The sequence below is a fragment of the Schistocerca nitens genome, chromosome 8 (genome assembly GCF_023898315.1).
Source record: "Schistocerca nitens isolate TAMUIC-IGC-003100 chromosome 8, iqSchNite1.1, whole genome shotgun sequence".
NCBI classification, from domain to species: Eukaryota; Metazoa; Arthropoda; class Insecta; order Orthoptera; family Acrididae; genus Schistocerca; species Schistocerca nitens.
Window position 1 is genome coordinate 413,799,874 of NC_064621.1, and position 19,654 is coordinate 413,819,527.

Consider the following 19,654-nt stretch of genomic DNA (forward strand, 5'->3'; position numbering starts at 1 on the left):
GCTTGAGGGTAGCAGACAAGGCTGTCTGCTAGAGAACAGTAGGACCAACGTTGAAACAGGTAGCTACGGTTCCTAAAAGCAGAGAGGTTTCCATTCTTAGTATGGTCCGGTCTGTCCCCTGTCATGTTGGTATAGGAAGCTGCCCCTCTGGCGCCTTCCGTTTGTCTTTGTGAGCGACTCTCGGGAGCACGCTGGGTAGTTCAGTAGTAGTCGGCAGTTGGAGAGTAAGCAGTTGGAGTCCAGTAGTAGCGCAGGGCAGTCCAGCAGTAGCAGTCTGGCGGTAGCGAGCGTCTGAAGTGGTAAGATCTCCGGCCAAGCGCGTGTCTGTTAAGTCCATAGGACAATGGATTTGTTAAGTTCAGCTTAACTGAGAATTTAATCATTTTATTTCGGGTTAGCTTTAAAATAGCTAAGGTTATCTTTAATTGCAGCGGAGTGTGATTCTCGTGTCCAGTTCAGATTATTTGGCGGTAGTTGCTTTGTTACTACTTTGTGAGTAAAGTGGAACCACGTGTTGGTCAGTAACTCTAAGTAAGATCAATCTTAAAGGCAAATGCTTGTGTGATTATAACGTATCGTCTTGAAAAGATTTTGAATATACCCCAACTTTTCTTTATGTTCAACCCACGTGGCGTGTACTTTGTGAGACCAGTACCACGTGCTTATATAACTGTTTGACCCATCAGGTTAGTAGTAAGACGTTAGTAACCAGTTCGAGGTTTTTCTTTTGTAATTTGCTTTTCGATCGAATGTATTTTTATTATCTAAATTATTGTGGAGTTATACGCTTTCTGTAAACCAAGTTGACCACGTGGAGCATGTGGTGTAATCACCAAAGTAGCCATCAGCTATTCTTCTTGGGAAGATTTCACAAAGATTTAATGTGAATTTAGTATACCAGTGTGTGGTAATTACATGACGGACAGGATTGTGCTTCGAACGGAAATTCTTTGGGTAAAAATTTGAATCTGTTTGTAGTGATTAACTTTCTCTTGCATGCGTTTCAATGTTCTTTGTGTGTTGTTTTATGAATGCAGTGTTGTATCCAGTCTCCCAATCTTGACTCCATATTTTATGTGTTCCGTAATATTCCAATCTCACAGTCTCACAATCGTAAATAAGGCACCAGCTCAGTTATAACTCACGTATAATATGCTGAAATTTCAATGAACAATCTTTAAAATAAATTTGCAAATATAAACTGATTTCTTTCTTTTTATTTAAATTCTCCTTTTATATAGATATATTACCGGTTGTTGTATGACTGTAAAAGATTATAATCAATGTTAGTCTGATTGGTAAGGTGGTAAACCTAGACTAGTTACCTGCTGAAACAGTGGCTCAGTAAACGCTCGGTTAACCTCCCAAGACAGCTCACAGTTTTAAACCGCTTTCATGGTCTAATTAGCACCCGATTTCAGCATACCAAATTCAAGTCACAATCTTACGCTATTCTGCAAAGCAAATTAGAGTTAGAATCTTTCAATTCGCTGTGTAATTTTTTGGCGAGGCTTGGCACATTTTGGAGTGCTTTTTCCGCTGCACTGCTACCGCTACCCTGACGGCTGCACATTGATTAATTGATTAAAATACCTCTGTGATTGACGTCCCAGGGAGTCGAGCGGGAGGGGCTAGCCACTAGCCACTTGCAGTTGTTTCTCAAGCGCCACGTACTACCTTCGCTGTTTGTGTTGTACACTATTTTCAAAATTACTTTAAGATTGACACTTAATGCAGGAGCATAAGGGCATCTGTCGGAGATGTCGCATCCCGTACGAAGCGCAAAGGTAAACTTACTTTTCATACAACTCTCTCACACTTCCGATTTGTTGTCTGTAAAAACAACATGACCTTGATATCAGTGTGACCTGGGAAAGATGTACTGTCTTTTTATTCAAATTTTATTTAAGACAGGAAATTTTTTAACTTACTACATCGAAACATTTGTTGATGATGTCATCGAATTTTCGCCAAATGAGAATTTTTTGTTATTGAAGGCATCTGAACATTTTATGTGAATGTGACAGTACGAATAAGTCATAATTTCATCTGTCCAAACTGGAACTTTGTCAGAGATAATTTGATTTATACGTTACGCATGACGCTGCTCACATATCAAGATTAATCCGCCGCCTGTTTGGTCCCCGTACAAGAAACAGATTGTTTATAACAAGTTTTGTGATAAATTCTATAACAGACTATATTGATATGTGAATAAATAATCTTTTATTTACAACATAAAAAGAGGTAGGGCACAGTAGTGTATGTAAGGTGGCATGGTAAAGCCAGAAGCAGAAAAATAAAAACTGGAGCAGGATCAGCCGGTCGCCAGTTATCAAAAGCGTCAAATATGCTTTGCATTATCCGGTTAAGGCAGCAATCTAGTTAAAGCGATACCCATAATCCAATCAAAATGGTGATGCATCGTCCGTCAACTCGCAGCCACTCCATACAAGTAGTGAGTTTGGTTTAGCGAATGTGAATTAATGATGAACTAACAGGAACAGCATGTCTTACTCAAGTGTGAAAAAAAAAGCAAAATAGAAACAGTGAAAGGTCAGTTAAAGAAAGGCAACATCGGGCGTACTGTAAAAGCTACGGAGTCATTGTTAAGTGGTTACGGTGTTGCACTGCTAAGCGGATGTCCTGGGATCAAAACTCATTCGTGCCATTTTCTTATTTTATCAAAAAAATATATGAACTGTCCGTCCGGTCATCGAAATGTTCGGTCTCTTTCCATAGTCTTGGCAGTTGTCACACTGGTAAGAATATATTACCGTCCCAAGTAAATATGATGAATTGTGATAGCAGGCGAGATACCACATAGGCGTCTCACAGAAATGAAAACAACAAATAAACGCGAGTGAACTATGTTACAACAAAAGAATTCGAGAGTCAAAGCGTTCAAAACGGAACGCTACTTCAAAAAACATTAAAAACGTATGTTTTGACAGAGCACAAGGAAAGCTGTGTGACTGTGAAACTGTTGCGTTCATTTTTTGCAGCTTATGAGACAAACTCTTATGTTCTCATCATTTCCTTGGGAGTAATCACATTCATACGAACACCTTCATCGGGCAAGGAGGCATATCTCACTCACTCACTCACCATGCGTACAAGTTAGGTGCGTCGCCAAGAGATTCTGTCATATCACACACGTACTGTCACTCAACACCTGACGTGCTTTCCTGTGGAGGATTCGGTCGACTGGTCGCCTCGTCATAAAAGTTTGCGGTTCCTATTAGGTAGCCACTTCCTTTAGGCTGCTAATAGAGCAGTCGTGCAGAATCACCTTTTATTACAGGTCTCTACCTTACACCTCGCTGTTGCAAACGGACGTTACACCACGACACAGACACAAATTTGAATAGAGCAAACAGCGGGAAAAAAATGGGTCAAGGGAGCTTCGAACGTGGTTCGCCCCCTTTGCAGTCAAAACCATAATGAGTTAAACACTACGCCGTAGCTCAGCTGCTGCTTTCTATGCTGCAATTCTTATGATTTGACCGTTCGCTGTTTCTATTTTGCTTTTTTTTCACACTTCAGTACACCTTCTTGCTCTTTTCATGCTTGACCTGTGTTCACTTTGACACGTGAGACTTAGGGAAAGCGGGAAAGGTGTGGACGGGGCCCAGTCAGTTACCTTTGGTTGCACAGAAAACACATACACTTTATTTTTAAAAAAGAAAACCCTCAACAATCATTTTAAAAGATTTTACTACACAGGCGGCTGAAAGCCTTATTAGAAGAATTGCGAGTTATTGTCGGCTGAAGGCCACAAACAATGTTACATACAATCAACGGCTGAAGGCCTGATAAGAAGGTTGAAAATTATTCGTGGCCTGAAGGCGACAAGCAATATTACAACAATTAACGGCTGAAGGCCGGAATTACAAGTGGGGGAAGGCAATATTGTGTTAAAACATTAGGGTAAATTTTAAACAATTATGACAACTTGTCCAAATAAGGCGGAGTGATCCACAGACAGTGCTCCCTGTATCGACCTGACAAAGGTAACTACAGTTGTGTAAGTGGTGAGACAGGCAGCCAAGAGTTATGCTCACTTAACAGGTTGGCAACTCAACTAGGGACACAAAATGGCTCTGAGCACTATGCGACTCAACATCTGAGGTCATCAGTCGCCTAGAACTTAGAACTAATTAAACCTAACTAACCTAAGGACATCACACACATCCATGCCCGAGGCAGGATTCGAACCTGCGACCGTAGCAACTAGAGACAGTTTAAACACCAACCAACACTCTTACAAATGCACCTAACGTCTAATAACAGTACAACGATTGAATATTTCAGGCGATGGCGAAGTGACAGAGAGCACTGCGTCTTCAAAATCCGGAGTTTAGAATGACCAGAAGCAACAAGGAAAGACTACGACCAACATAGAGCAATACCAACCGACCGACAAATCAAGCAGGAAAACAACAGTCCACTCGCTGCGAGCAGCAACAGACCAACAAACGGCGAGATCTCACCATAGTGGAGGATTCACTACTGAATTTATGTGCTCTCCATTCAAAGATCCTGAGTTCGATGGACGACGAGGTTATAGCCCTTGCAACTACAGCCCCTCGATCCGGCAGTCTGCTTGACGCCAACAGTCCCGGCATGGCCTGGCGCTGCGCGAACCTCGCTGCTCCTCCGTCCAAACCAAACCTTCTTCCGCTCCCGACCGAACTTGTCTGCGTTCCCAACTCAACTGATGTCCGTTCGCCTCTCCTCTCAGACAGCATTAAAATAACTGCTCATTTAAAACCACAAGACACACGGATCCGGGCAGACAGTTCCACCAGCAACTCACAATACTAAAACTAGTCAATATGAAACAACTTGGACGAATTATAAGTAGGCACAAACACAGAGAAGGCAGAAGTGCTCGAAAGCCCAAATGCACATCGTCCGCTGCGACTACTGACCGAACGACCAACCAACGGTCATCCCCACTCAAGTCAGGCACGGGAAAGATCCCACAATAAATCGTGGACTGACAACTTATTGCCATGAGGTGACTTCGAAGGGCGGCCACACACACACCAGTGAAATTTGCACTACTCGAATATCACGGTCCATTCCACTAAGAATCGCTAAATGTGGTCCTTGACGTGGTCGTGCACTCTCGCGACCACATCCTTCCGTCGGACAGCGCATGCGTGTCGTCAGCGGTCGGGCGAGTACTGACTGTGGACATTACTGCCGCTCCGTCCCAACTCCCTTCTCTCGAAACACGACGACCCGGAAATACTAGAGACCGCTCCAAAGATGATACCACAGTACGCGCTATGGGTAAGCACTGCTGCTGCCTCTCACGGAGAGACAAGACGAGCAAACGTAGTGGCGCCAGTGAACACACTAAGAAAACGAGACGCCACTATCGGTATTACAAGATGCCAAGCCATGAACGGCATCAACGCGAGCCGCACAGGGCTCACAGTTTTTGACGGGCAGTCATCTTGGCCCTCTTCCCACTAAATCTGAAGGGAGTGCGATGCGGAGTTTCCCTTGTAAAAGAATGACCACTCTAGACGCTTCGGTGCAGCAAACATGGAGGTAAAAACTCGCCAGTCACGCCGCATTACATCTTGGTTGCAGTTGCCCACGCTCCTTTCATTCAAACCGAAGTTTCGCAAACAATATGCTCTATTATTTATAAACTGTTCCCTTGTAGCCTACGTTATTTATCCACATTCAGCTTCCATTACCGTTGTCTGCTATCATATCAAAACTGTCAAATCGAGCGACGTCGTGCAGTGGTTAGTGCACCGGCCTCGCATTCGGGAGGACGACCGTTCAAATCCCTGTCCAGCCATCCATATTTAGGTTTTTCGTGATTTCCTTCAATTGCTTACGGTAAACTTTCCTCTTCCTTACCGGACTTGCTGTCTTTGCTCTTAGGAGAGTTTATAAAAAAAAAATGGTTCAAATGGCTCTGAGCACTATGGGACTTAACTGCTGTGGTCATCAGTCCCCTAGAACTCAGAACTACTTAAACCTAACTAACCTAAGGACACCGTACACATCCATGCCCGCGGCAGGATTCGAACCTGCGACCGTAGCGGTCGCGTGGTTCCAGACTGTAGCACCTAGAACCGCTCGTCCACTCCGGCAGACTCAACCACTAACAGCAGTAGCCGTTGCACTGCCGAGTAGTACCGATCGCTTGATTTCGGGAAAAGCTTGTAGTTGAGTGCAATTCTAAAGTGATGAGATAAAATATTATGACCACCTGCTTAATAGCTTGCTTGTCCGTCTTTGGAACGAAATACACCACTGATTCAGGGATTCATATCAGGGACACGGACAATTATACTGCTGGAACATGACATCCCCAGCCGGCCGAAGTGGCCGTGCGGTTCTAGGTGCTGCAGTCTGGAACCGCGAGACCGCTACGGTCGCAGGTTCGAATCCTGCCTCGGGCATGGATGTGTGTGATGTCCTTAGGTTAGTTAGGTTTAACTAGTTCTAAGTTCTAGGGGACTAATGACCTCAGAAGTTGAGTCCCGTAGTGCTCAGAGCCATTTGAACCATGACATCCCCGTCAGGGAAGACATCAAGGATGAAGGGATGCAGACGGTTCGCAGTTGTCAGCGTGTTTTCGATTACTACCTCCGGTAGTGCAGGAGAATGTCTCCCACGTCGTGTAATACTGCTCTTACCAACCTGCGTCCGTGGCGCGCTGCACGTTTCGAGCTGCCGTTCACCTCGATGACGGCGTTTGTGCAGGCGACCATCGACCAAGAGTAGCAAAAATGTGATTCACCCGAGCAGCCGAAACTGTTCAATTCATCGACTGTCAATTCCTGGTGGTCCTATGTCCAATGCAATCGTAATTGACGATAACGTTGGATCAACATGTGAACATAGGTGTGGTCAACTGGGGAGCTCCATGTTCAACAATGTACGAAGAACGGTGTGTTCTGAAGCACTTATGCGCGCACCAACATTGTGCTCTTTTGGCAGAGACGCCACAGATCACCGTCTATCCTACTTTACGGAGCAGACAAGCCTCCGAACCCCATGTTCTGTGAGGAGTCGAGGACCTCCAACCATTTAGCACTTAGTGGTAGTTTCACAGTCCTACCTCTTTCTGTATGTGCTAACAACAGTGGTACTTGAACATTCGACCAGCTTCGCCGTTTTCGAGATATTCGTTCACAGGCTCTAATGGTTCAAATGGCTCTGAGCACTATGGGACTTAACATCTATCGTCATCAGTCCCCTAGAACTTAGAACTACTTAAACCTAACTAACCTAAGGACAGCACACAAAACCCAGTCATCACGAGGCAGAGGAAATCCCTCACCCCGCCGGGAATCGAACCCGGGAACCAGGGCGTGGGAAGCGAGAACGCTACCGCACGACCACGAGCTGCGGACTCACAGGCTCTGCGTAATAATAATCAGTCCTATGTCAAAGCCGCTTATCTCAATGGGTCTCCCCATTTGCAGCCAGTATCTTTTCTAAAGTGATCCCCAGTCCGTGTCTGCTCCGCTTTCATACTATTGTCACCACGTCATGTGCCCGAAACGCCATCAGGAGGCGTCTGACGTCACGGTGGGCTGTCGTCAGAATGTTTTGGCTTGTCTGTGTTTGTGATTCCAGCTGTTACTCGCTACTGTGCTTGTATATCAATAGTTCCATTACGATGAGTGATGGTCAGTAAGTAAGTTATCGTAGGTGCAATAATGTCAGCTGCCCGCAATTGCCCGTTAGGGTAAGCATAGCTCGTAACGTGCTCCCTCCCCCATCGCCAAATTGCCACAATGCACGACGCACTACATCGCCGCCGAGGAGTGCATGCAGAGGAGTGTGGGCAGGAGTGAAAATCTATGCAGAATTCTATTGGAGTAGCTACACATTATACAACGTGCCTTATGCAACATGTAACTAGCCTTTCTAACACTGAAATCGTAGGAGGTTATCTGGAGAGTAGGAAGTCAGTGGGACCACAAATAAAGTACATTTTGTCAACAGTTTATTTTAAAAATATCGAGATCGTTATAGTCAGGCAATACACACAAAGAGACGTCAGTAAGCAAAAAAATGAAGTTTTAAATACTGTTGCTTGCAGTAGAAGCAATTAAAAAGGAGTTACAGATCAAGAAAAATCAAATCAAAACGGCTTAAGGTCATATTATAAATATCTTCCACAGTGAACCAAACCAACTTAAAATTTTAAACAGCTCCAGCAGATCTGACAAACAATGAATTACAAATGAAGGCCAATCAAACCACAAAATTTTAATAATGTAACTACTCAGACGTTATTACTAAATACTTACCCTGTACCACTGACCAAGACTGAAAATTTAAGAAAATGTATTTACAAAACTTAGCAACTGCGAAACTGGTTTAAGGCCCAATAAAAGGCAGGTTTCATCGATAATCCAAATAATTTAAAGTTACAGGTAGGTACAGAACAAGTATCTAAACAAAAGATACTTCACAGGACTAATTCAAAACTGTTCTTAGCAACTGTGCTAACCAAATGATAAAAGATTACTATTAAAAACAGTCTTGATCACAATTTATTTAACAAGGTGACCGGTTTCAACCACTACTGTGGTCATCTTCAGACCATTGAGTAGGAACCTCTTTCCTTGATTCTTCAAGGAAAGAGGTTCCTACTCAATGGTCTGAAGATGACCACAGTAGTGGTTGAAACCGGTCACCTTGTTAAATAAATTGTGATCAAGACTGTTTTTAATAGTAATTATTTATAAGACATTGATCACTGTTGTGCCCATAATGTATTCAAAAGTAAATGATAAAAGCCTAGCACAGTAAGATAAGCAGTTGCTGTAAATATACAAAGAACAGTTGCAGATTAGCAACATAATTGATGAAACCAACAATCATACTTTGTAATTTGACCAAACTACTAATCAAGATTGTGCCAAAACAAGATTTTAAGGCCCTACGAATTTGGCATACACAGGACTTCAGAAATATTCAAACAAATAAGAACATGCAAAAGTTAACTTAATTAACAACCGGTGGCCGTGAGAACTAGCTTTACAATTGGTGAAGGCACTTTAAGATTTGCCTGAAGTTCGGCTAAAGCGTAAGAAGTCCGTAAGTAACAATACAGCATCTTTTCAACACAACGGCTAAACAGACTAAGTGGGAGTGCTGAATTTAGAAGAAAGATGTACATCAACCCACATACAACTTAAATAATTAGAATACCAGAGCGATTCGAACGCTTAATGTTGTGGGTAAGCAAACAACGGCAGTAGTCGATCAAGTACGCAAACAGAACGGGCAAGGTCCTGCGGAGCATAAACGAATGACAAATAATTACCAAACAGGTGGCTAGTTCGAAAAATAGCAAATCACAAGCAATATGAATCTGATGTAAACAGCTGGTCAGCTGCTTTACTAAAACAGATCACCGGACCAAATAAGGCATACAGTGAGGTCTCTGATAAGTAAACCATCAGATAAAGACAAATCTGACCTGTAATACACACATATAGTCAGAATTAAACGCTATTCTTGTTAAATTTGAAATCAGTGCGTAACGTAAGTTCGGCAAGTACTGAAAGCATAAAACAGTTTTCAAGTAAAGCAGGGCAATGAATAACGTCAAAAGGGGAAGCACTTAGCGACAAAATCCAGTGAAATACATGAATTAGCAAGGACTAATTTTCATTAAAATGCGAGACAGTAGATAAAAGGTAATAAAGTATAGGACACCTTAAGAAAAACAGACGGACATGACGTAAAAGTCCCATAGGAAAAAATTTGGATAGTTCAGTTAAAGAAAGTCCTGAGCTCACTACAAGCCGCCCATGCCATTCAGTGATGTGGCAAGTAGACAACAAATTTGACGCATCTTCGCTACAATTCGCGAATACGTACGTTGCATCAAAACACAAACGAGCACCTCTGGCTCACAACACCAGACCGGAGTAACGACCCAAATATCAAGTAGGCACGGTAGGAACCAGGATGCAGTTACTGCGGACAAAATTACTAACTGTTACCAAAAGACATTATCATAGTTCATAATATGGGCAGGTGGCGGTTCCCTCAAACAGATTTGCTTTCTTCAACGGTCGAGTAGCTGTCGGGTATATCCCCAACAGGGATGATGGCACCCAGAACACTCCACAGGCGAGGGCGCCGTCTTCCAAAGGCCAAAACGGAGCGGGCACACGACCCTCGAAAACGCGAACCTCAGACCGTCAGCCAGTCACTTCCCCATAGCTAGCTGAGAACACGCATAAGTACCTAGATTCGTAAAGCTACACTAGGCTACCGTTGACTATCGTAAGCAAGCGTAGGCTACGAAGTTTTACCTATTAGCTTTGGTCAGTGAAGATCATAACCGCGCTACCTCCACGTTAGGTGTGTTACATACCTATTGGGTGTTAACTCATTTCAGTTGTTTTTTTGTGTATACGATCAGCGTCTTACTAGATTCCTCTAGAAAGCGGAAGTGGTGAAGCGTCCAGAAACTGGTTCAAATGGCTCTAAGCACTATGGGACTTAAGTTCTGAGGTCATCAGTCCCCTAGAACTTAGAACTACTTAAACCTAACTAACCTAATGACATCACACACATCCATGCCCGAGGAAGGATTCGAACCTGCGACCGTAGCGGTCGCGCGGTTCCAGGCTGTAGCGCCTAGAACCGCTCGGCCACTCCGGCGGGCGTCCAGAAACTGATTGATGTTATGTAAAGGGTCTCAAAGCCTATAGAACATTGTTGCTCTACATAGCTATTATCCTGTATGTTACGTTAAAACAACCACTAATTATAGCAAAATTGAAATAGTCAATATTTAATACAGCATTTATTCCAAAACCGTTGATTTTTAATGTAAAACAGAGGAATGATGCAGTAAGAATAAACAAATAAATAAATACAGATTTGTCATATAGCGCAAGGAAACGAAGTATCCTCAAAAGAAGGTAAAATTAAAAACTGCAAAACAGAAACATGTCATATATCACTTCAATACCTGATCGAGCACATATAAAACCTTATTCTGTTACTCATAAACAACTTTTACACGTATCAGTCGCCGGCCGTTGTGGCCGAGCGGTTCTAGGCGCTACAGTCTGGAACCGCGCGACCGCTACGAACGCAGGTTCGAATCCTGCCTCAGACATGGATGTGTGTGGTGTTCTTAGGTTAGTTAGGTTTAAGTTGTTCTAAGTTCTAGGAGACTGATGACCCCAGAAGTTAAATCCCATAGTGCTCAGAGCCGTTTTGAACTTATCAGTGCTTGTCAATAATAACAGGAAATTTTTGCCTTTGGTCATGATAGGAACCGTTGTGTTGAGTACAATATAACTACAATAATTATATGGATTGTATTATGCTTGTAAATGTAAACTGTACTTTTATCACCTGAAGATGTATCTCTACTGATGGGAAACCGTTAGTGAGTCTTTAATAAAATTAATTTCTTTGCTTACATACACGCACAGAAGTCACACGATCAACTAATTTTTATTACTAACAAAATGCAGATTACCTATTTTAAGGATATAAAACACACAATAGACGAACACTGAACGATGTGAAGTTCTAATTATGTGCAAAACTAACGAACAGAAAACGAAAAGAAGTCATCTGCTCCCAGTTTCTGTAACACATTCGTTTATTTTTCTTTCCCTACCGATGCTACAAATTTTACCACTAATCCTACGATTTAGAAGTGCTGTTCGGTAGCTTTGGTAGAGCGCGTCTCTCTACACGCGTCTCTCTTACCCGCGCCGTTTTGCTGCCAAGTATTCACTTCCTCGTGTCTGGCCAGTTGCTGGGACACTGTAGGATACCTATGCGGACAGTAATACTTTTGATAAACATTCCCACACCGTCCCCGTTCCCGTTGCGATTCTATCAATGACGGTGGCCCACTAGTAACAACGGGAAGGAATAACTCTTCTCCAGAGTAAGTGTGGGAAAAATCGAGAAGTCCCTTTCTATCCAATGATGATGACTCGCCAATGACATCCACAAGACTTTTACCCAGTAATCCCATGCATGGAGAAAAGATTGTTCTTTATAAGAGAAAGTGCCACAAGTCACTAACAATGTTCAACCGTGGACAAAAAGTTACCCTGAAGGAGGTCGAGGGAGAAGTGTCGTGACGTCGATAATATAGAAGGAATATGATGTGGCATAAGAACTCAGAAGATTTCGTCTTCAATAAATGCATTTTCACGAAAATGATAAATTTCAGAAATCTTGAGTAATATCTTCCTCAGACAATAAATATTTTTCCCTAATTCGCGTAATATCCTTCAAATCAATAAAAAAAATCTTGTACTACACGCTTTCTAAATTAGTCTGTGTCATTCCTCAGCGCTGAAGTTATCTCCATACGAAATTTTATCAAAATCGGTTCAGCGGTGTAGTTGTGAAAAGATGACATATAGGCATACTTTCGCATCCATATGTTTTATAAAAATGTGTGATTTTATGTATGTATATACTAGTTCCACATGTCCTACAAAACTATCGGTCCTATTTCAACCAAATCTGGTGTACATATAATTTACTGTCTGGAAAGAATCGCTGTGGGAGTAAGAACCACCCACCAATCAAAGCGTTGTAACATCAGCTTTGCGGAATGACAAACCCTAACTCATAACGTACTGGGCCCCTTGGACTGTCTGGTACGGGTCAGCCACTGTGGCCGAGCGGCTCTAGGCGCTTCAGTCCGGAACTGCGCGACTGCTACGGTCGCGGGCTCGAATCCTGCCTCGGGCATGGATGTGTGTGATGTCCTTAGGTTAGTTAGGTTTAAGTAGTTCTAAGTTCAAGGAGACTGATGACCTGATATGTTAAGTCCCATAGTGTTCAGAGCGAAGTCAACCGGTTTTTTTTTTTTTTTTTTTTTTTTGTCTGGTACGGTAAGCGGTAGGTTTACAAGCGTACGTGGTATGTTCTCTTTGTGACTTACCTGCGCGGTGGCAGCGTAGTCAGCCTTCGCACTTTCTCCACCTGTAATCTTACCTGCTCTTGCCTGCAGTTTAGCCACTCGTACGTTATTCGGCACCCTGTGGATTCCAGACTTAGCAAATACGTAGAACGACGGTTTTGGAGAGGGATTTCGGTACTACTGAATAATGCAACACAGCTCTGATAGAAGCACTTATATTCTACAGACACGTTGGTCTCAAAATAAATTGATACAATTTATCACAAACAAATTGCAAAATCGTAGTTTGCACTCCAGAATCAAGCCAGATAGCTGTCGGACGGATACGCCCCTCTAAGTTTAAGACCGCTGTCGGATATCGATTGCATTTGCTTGTTGTCTCAATCAGGCTAATCAAAATTGTGATGGTATTAATATAATTCACTCAGCTGCCACGTGGGTCTCTTAATGCACATAGCCAGGATCTTTTATTACCGGATGCCACGGAACTCAGTCTTTATTTGCACTTGATACTCCACATAAAAATAAGCGTGATCATAAGCAATTGGTCATAATGATCAAAGACAGAAAACGAAAACAGAATAGCAACAGCAGGGGCAAGCACAGCAGCTGACTTACCGCGTTCAATGACTGTCGTGTTTATACACTCCTGGAAATGGAAAAAAGAACACATTGACACCGGTGTGTCAGACCCACCATACTTACTCCGGACACTGCGAGAGGGCTGTACAAGCAATGATCACACGCACGGCACAGCGGACACACCAGGAACCGCGGTGTTGGCCGTCGAATGGCGCTAGCTGCGCAGCATTTGTGCACCGCCGCCGTCAGTGTCAGCCAGTTTGCCGTGGCATACGGAGCTCCATCGCAGTCTTTAACACTGGTAGCATGCCGCGACAGCGTGGACGTGAACCGTATGTGCAGTTGACGGACTTTGAGCGAGGGCGTATAGTGGGCATGCGGGAGGCCGGGTGGACGTACCGCCGAATTGCTCAACACGTGGGGCGTGAGGTCTCCACAGTACATCGATGTTGTCGCCAGTGGTCGGCGGAAGGTGCACGTGCCCGTCGACCTGGGACCGGACCGCAGCGACGCACGGATGCACGCCAAGACCGTAGGATCCTACGCAGTGCCGTAGGGGACCGCACCGCCACTTCCCAGCAAATTAGGGACACTGTTGCTCCTGGGGTATCGGCGAGGACCATTCGCAACCGTGTCCATGAAGCTGGGCTACGGTCCCGCACACCGTTAGGCCGTCTTCCGCTCACGCCCCAACATCGTGCAGCCCGCCTCCAGTGGTGTCGCGACAGGCGTGAATGGAGGGACGAATGGAGACGTGTCGTCTTCAGCGATGAGAGTCGCTTCTGCCTTGGTGCCAATGATGGTCATATGCGTGTTTGGCGCCGTGCAGGTGAGCGCCACAATCAGGACTGCATACGACCGAGGCACACAGGGCCAACACCCGGCATCATGGTGTAAGGAGCGATCTCCTACACTGGCCGTACACCACTGGTGATCGTCGAGGGGACACTGAATAGTGCACGGTACATCCAAACCGTCATCGAACCCATCGTTCTACCATTCCTAGACCGGCAAGGGAACTTGCTGTTCCAACAGGACAATGCACGTCCGCATGTATCCCGTGCCACCCAACGTGCTCTAGAAGGTGTAAGCCAACTACCCTGGCCAGCAAGATCTCCGGATCTGTCCCCCATTGAGCATGTTTGGGACTGGATGAAGCGTCGTCTCACGCGGTCTGCACGTCCAGCACGAACGCTGGTCCAACTGAGGCGCCAGGTGGAAATGGCATGGCAAGCCGTTCCACAGGACTACATCCAGCATCTCTACGATCGTCTCCATGGGAGAATAGCAGCCTGCATTGCTGCGAAAGGTGGATATACACTGTACTAGTGCCGACATTGTGCATGCTCTGTTGCCTGTGTCTATGTGCCTGTGGTTCTGTCAGTGTGATCATGTGATGTATCTGACCCCAGGAATGTGTCAATAAAGTTTCCCCTTCCTGGGACAATGAATTCACGGTGTTCTTATTTCAATTTTCAGGAGTGTATATAAAACATTCTCGGTTTTCTTGCTGCGTCAGTTCCTGATAAAATCTCCAAGCTTTCGACGATACCCTCTATCGTCATCGTCAGGAGCAACTGATTGTCGTGTTGTTGCACACTATAAGCTTTGCTCAGTTAACTATTGGCTGCTGTGACTCAGTAAATGCCACATATTAAAATACACATTCATTCACAGTGGAAATAACTTCACTACCTACGCGAACGTCACTTCATCACGACTAATTCAGATTCAGCCAGAAAGCATAGCTTGGTAATTTTGCGAGAGCGCAACTGCCAGCCATTCGTACTGCTCCCCGGTCGAACAGCTAGTCCTCAACAATGGCGTGCTGTGCGCTCCTTCTCCTCACTAAACTGCTTGTGACATCAGCGACCATCTCTTCCCCTAAAACAGACACATTTTACCTTATACTTTTCCCTGTTGCTTTCTGCGCGTGTACACTTTTGATTTATAGTCTTCCGCAACTTTTACTCTATCACTCTGCTCTAATTTAAAGTATTTTCAAACGGACTACTTTTTAACCCGTCGGCAGCCTCTGGTCGAACCAGTCCACCTTCTCCGTCCCCAAGGGGTGTCCGCCTGTGGATGCTGCGTCGTGTTTCTAAGCTACCCCCGGCTTTTCTGTGTCCTTCCGCCTACACGTTCTTGCAAGTCATCCGTGCTGGCCCACCGCGCCCGACTTGGCTCTTATCGAAATCCTTCGGCACCGAACCTCCGCTCTGGCCGTCCGTCTGTCTGCTATCCCGCTGCATTCTAATCGGTGCTCGCTTAATTAAAAAGGCTCTAACATTAGCTTCATTGCCGGCCGAAGTGGCCGTGCTGTTAAAGGCGCTGCAGTCTGGAACCGCAAGACCGCTACGGTCGCAGGTTCGAATCCTGCCTCGGGCATGGATGTTTGTGTTGTCCTTAGGTTAGTTAGGTTTAACTAGTTCTAAGTTCTAGGGGACTAATGACCTCAGCAGTTGAGTCCCATAGTGCTCAGAGCCATTTGAACCATTAGCTTCATTGCCTGTACAACAACTGGGTTTCTTTCTGAAGCCACCTCATATTCTTAGCGATCGAATGAAGTTCTTAAAACTATTGCTTATCTGAAGCGTGGTTATTCGCTCACAGCAGACTGCCACGTTTCAACTTGCAAAAAACTTTACACATAATTTAAAACCTACACCAATACTTTTCTCGCTGACAACCTCCACAGAAAGGTGAGAAGAGAGATCTTTACGCATACTGCATTTTCGCCGTTCATGCAGTAAAACTGCCGCATCAAGCACGACGTCTTCATTTATTACTTCTTTACTTCTAACTATATTTGCAACACACTTTACAGACAGTATTCACACATCCCTCTAAACGTATCTGCAAAATTTTATGATTATATGACACACAGTTCAGCAGGTGTTATGTCATAAACATTGAGCTGCGTGAAAACGAAATTGCATGGCGAAGTTTGCTTGAGATACAGGTGAAACGCGTGAACAAATATGTGTGAAATATGTTAAATATTTGTGATATGTTTATGAAACGTGTGTCTGAGGGCAAGGCTGAAGACAAACTCTTTCTATGCCCCTGAATCGATTTCAACCAAACTTGGTATACATATTACTTACTGTCCGGAAAGAAATACTGTAGGTCTAAGAAGCAGCAACTCCTATTGGGGTGTTCGCCTCCGTAGCGCAGCGATAGCATTACCGCCTGAGAGGTGGCATGAGCACCCCCTCATATTTCTATCTTACTTTGAGTAATTCGATTTTCCTCTCTAATTCCATGCGGTGAAAAGTCGCTATTCCATCACACGTGGACTTCCCACGCAGTGTCTCTCGTCACCTGCATGGTCCGGTGACAGGCGGGTTCTACTGATCTTGAAAGGGTTAAGCCAACGGGTGTGAGGGAGTCGAGTGGATGCTTTCCAGAGGCCGACATTGTCATAAGAGCGGGGGCGACACGCCCACAGGGGCCTGACGGAGCGGCTGGGCTAGAGATTCCGTTACTTCGCAGAAACTTAGTGAAAACAGTGAAAACACTTTCTGACGGGCTACCAGCGACACATGGGAATGACTTGTGTTCCCAGGTAGTCTTGGCGGGCAAATTCCCGCGTTTTCTGCAAAATCATAACTGTGATTGGCTTGCTCAGGGGATAGCTTCGTGACGTAGCAAAATCGGCGCAGAAATTGGCGGCAAGTATCTCCATTGGTCGAATAGTAGTGCGTCAGCAATAGAGTGGAATAGAGTGGAATTTTCCGCCGGTATTCTAGTTCTGATTGGAACGTTTAACCACCACCACTGTTGTGGGGGAGGTAATGTTTTGTGTACGGCTTGTACGGATGCTCTTGAGCCAGTCGGCTCTCGCTTTTTGGTCGGGGTAGGTTACAAGACTGAGCTCTCGCTGCTCTGGACATCCTGCCTTCCTTTGGCTGTCTAAGATACTCTCATGGGGAATGACTTGTGTTCCCAGGTAGTCTTGGCGGGCAAATTCCCGCGTTTTCTGCAAAATCATAACTGTGATAGGCTTGCTCAGGGCATAGCTTCGTGACGTAGCAAAATCGGCGCAGAAATTGGCGGCAAGTATCTCCATTGGTCGAATAGTGGAGCGTCAGCAATAGAGTGGAATAGAGTGGAATTTTCCGCCGGTTTTCGAGTTCTGATTGGAACGTTTAACCACCACCACTGTCGTGGGGGAGGTATTGTTTTGTGTATGGCTTGTACGGATGCTCTTGAGCCAGTCGGCTCTCGCTTTTCGGTCGGGGTAGGTTACAAGACTGAACTCTCGCTGCTCTGGACATCCTCCCTTCCTTTGGCTGTCTAAGATACTCTCATTTAATTGTAACTGTTTGACGAAGTTGCTGAAGTTTCGACTTCAACGTACTTTCCGAGTACAGTTGGCAATTGAGCGTTCTGCGTACAGGCGGCCTATGTTGACCATCTTGTGCAGTTTTGGCTAAAGTTGACTGTACTGTGTAACTTCGCTTGTTAAAATCAATCACTGTACCGTCAGTGATTGTGTGGCGAGCCTTCTTCGTCTCCCTCAGTGGCGCATTTGTATTGATATGAAGTCTTTTGTCTGGGACAACCAGACCAGGATAATTTGTTTTGGGCTGTACTCTCGAAATTATCATCACCACGATGGGACGTCGAAGCAAGCAGCCATCGCTTCCGGTACGCCAGATCGTGTCCTTGCAGTTAAGAAGACAGCTTAGTAATGTATGTCCGCAGCACCAGCAGATTAGGGAATTTGCTCTGTGATAATCAGAGCTCAGCAGAGCGCGCCTGTTCCCATCTTTTCTTATGTGGTTCTGTCTTGGATGTTCATTGCCTGAGTTCTCACTACTGTAGCAGCAATTAATGTTGGGTTTGCTGTGTGTTTCTCTTAAGATCAGAGTTTCAAGGAATTGGCTCCACATACCACTTCGTCATAAATGTCACAATCTAGTTTATGGACAACTTCACCTTCACAGCATTTATTTGAGTATCCAATTTGATCCAATTTGATGTATTGCAAATGTTTCATGTGTTTTGTTTATTATTTTGAGTTTAGTCATAATAAATCAAATTGTTATTTTGGACAGAACTTTCATTCTGTGGATCAGTAAAGCAAACCTTTCATTTCTCACTACGTTAATGAAACTTTCCTTTATCAGATTAATATCTATCAAATCAAATTATTGCAGGTGCTAAACTCTTTTATACTCCACTTGCAGGGTCGATTAGAGTCAGTTCGCGTTTCTTCTTAATCCATGTGCAACAGCAAAAGTCGGAGTTAGGAAAGGGGGGCTTAGAGCATCATTTCCATATGAAGATTCTAGAAGAATTTAGTGTTAAATACACTGCTAGCCCTGGCACCTCGCACGCCTACCACGCAAGGGGGCCTGGGTTCGATCCCAACAGGGGACTAGGTTTTGTGTGTCCACCATCGTTGACACGCAAGTCGCCGAAGTGGCGTCAACTACAAAAACCTTACAATACGGCGGCCGAACCCCAAAGGGGATATCCCAGCCAATAAATGCCCTATGATCATTTCATTACATTTTCCTATAGGGGTGGGGTGATAATGTGGAGAGAATTGATAGATAGAGAGGGGAGAGGAGGAGATGGACAGAGAGGGGGGGAGAAAGAAATGGACAAAGAGAGGAGGGAGGAGGTGATGGACTAGGAGAGGAGGAGGGAGAGGAAAGGAATAAGTGGGAAGAGGCAATCGGGAGAGGAGGGGGAGGAGCAGATGAGTAGAGACAGGAAGATGAGATACATGGAGTGAGGAGAAGATGCAGGGTGGAGGAGGACTTGGAGATGGAGATGAGACGTTTAGAGGGAGAAGGAGCAGTTGGGCGGAGGGGGTATAAGCATATGGACTGAGAGAGTGGTAAGGAGCAGATGGGCAGACAGAGGGGAGCAGATAAGGACCAAGAGAGAGCAGGAGGAGATGGACAGATAGTACAGTGGAGGAGGTGGACAGAGAGACAGGCGAGAAGGGGATGGACATAGAGGGGGGATGGACGAGACAGAGAGAGGGGGAAGGAGATTGTGTACTAGTAGAATTAGAATTAATACATATTTGGACAACGTCGGGTACACCGTTAGTTTATTACTCGTATATTATTTCGGATGTAAGTGCTCATTTTCATTTTAACTTTTACAGGTTTATAATGGTTGAAAACTTTGTTA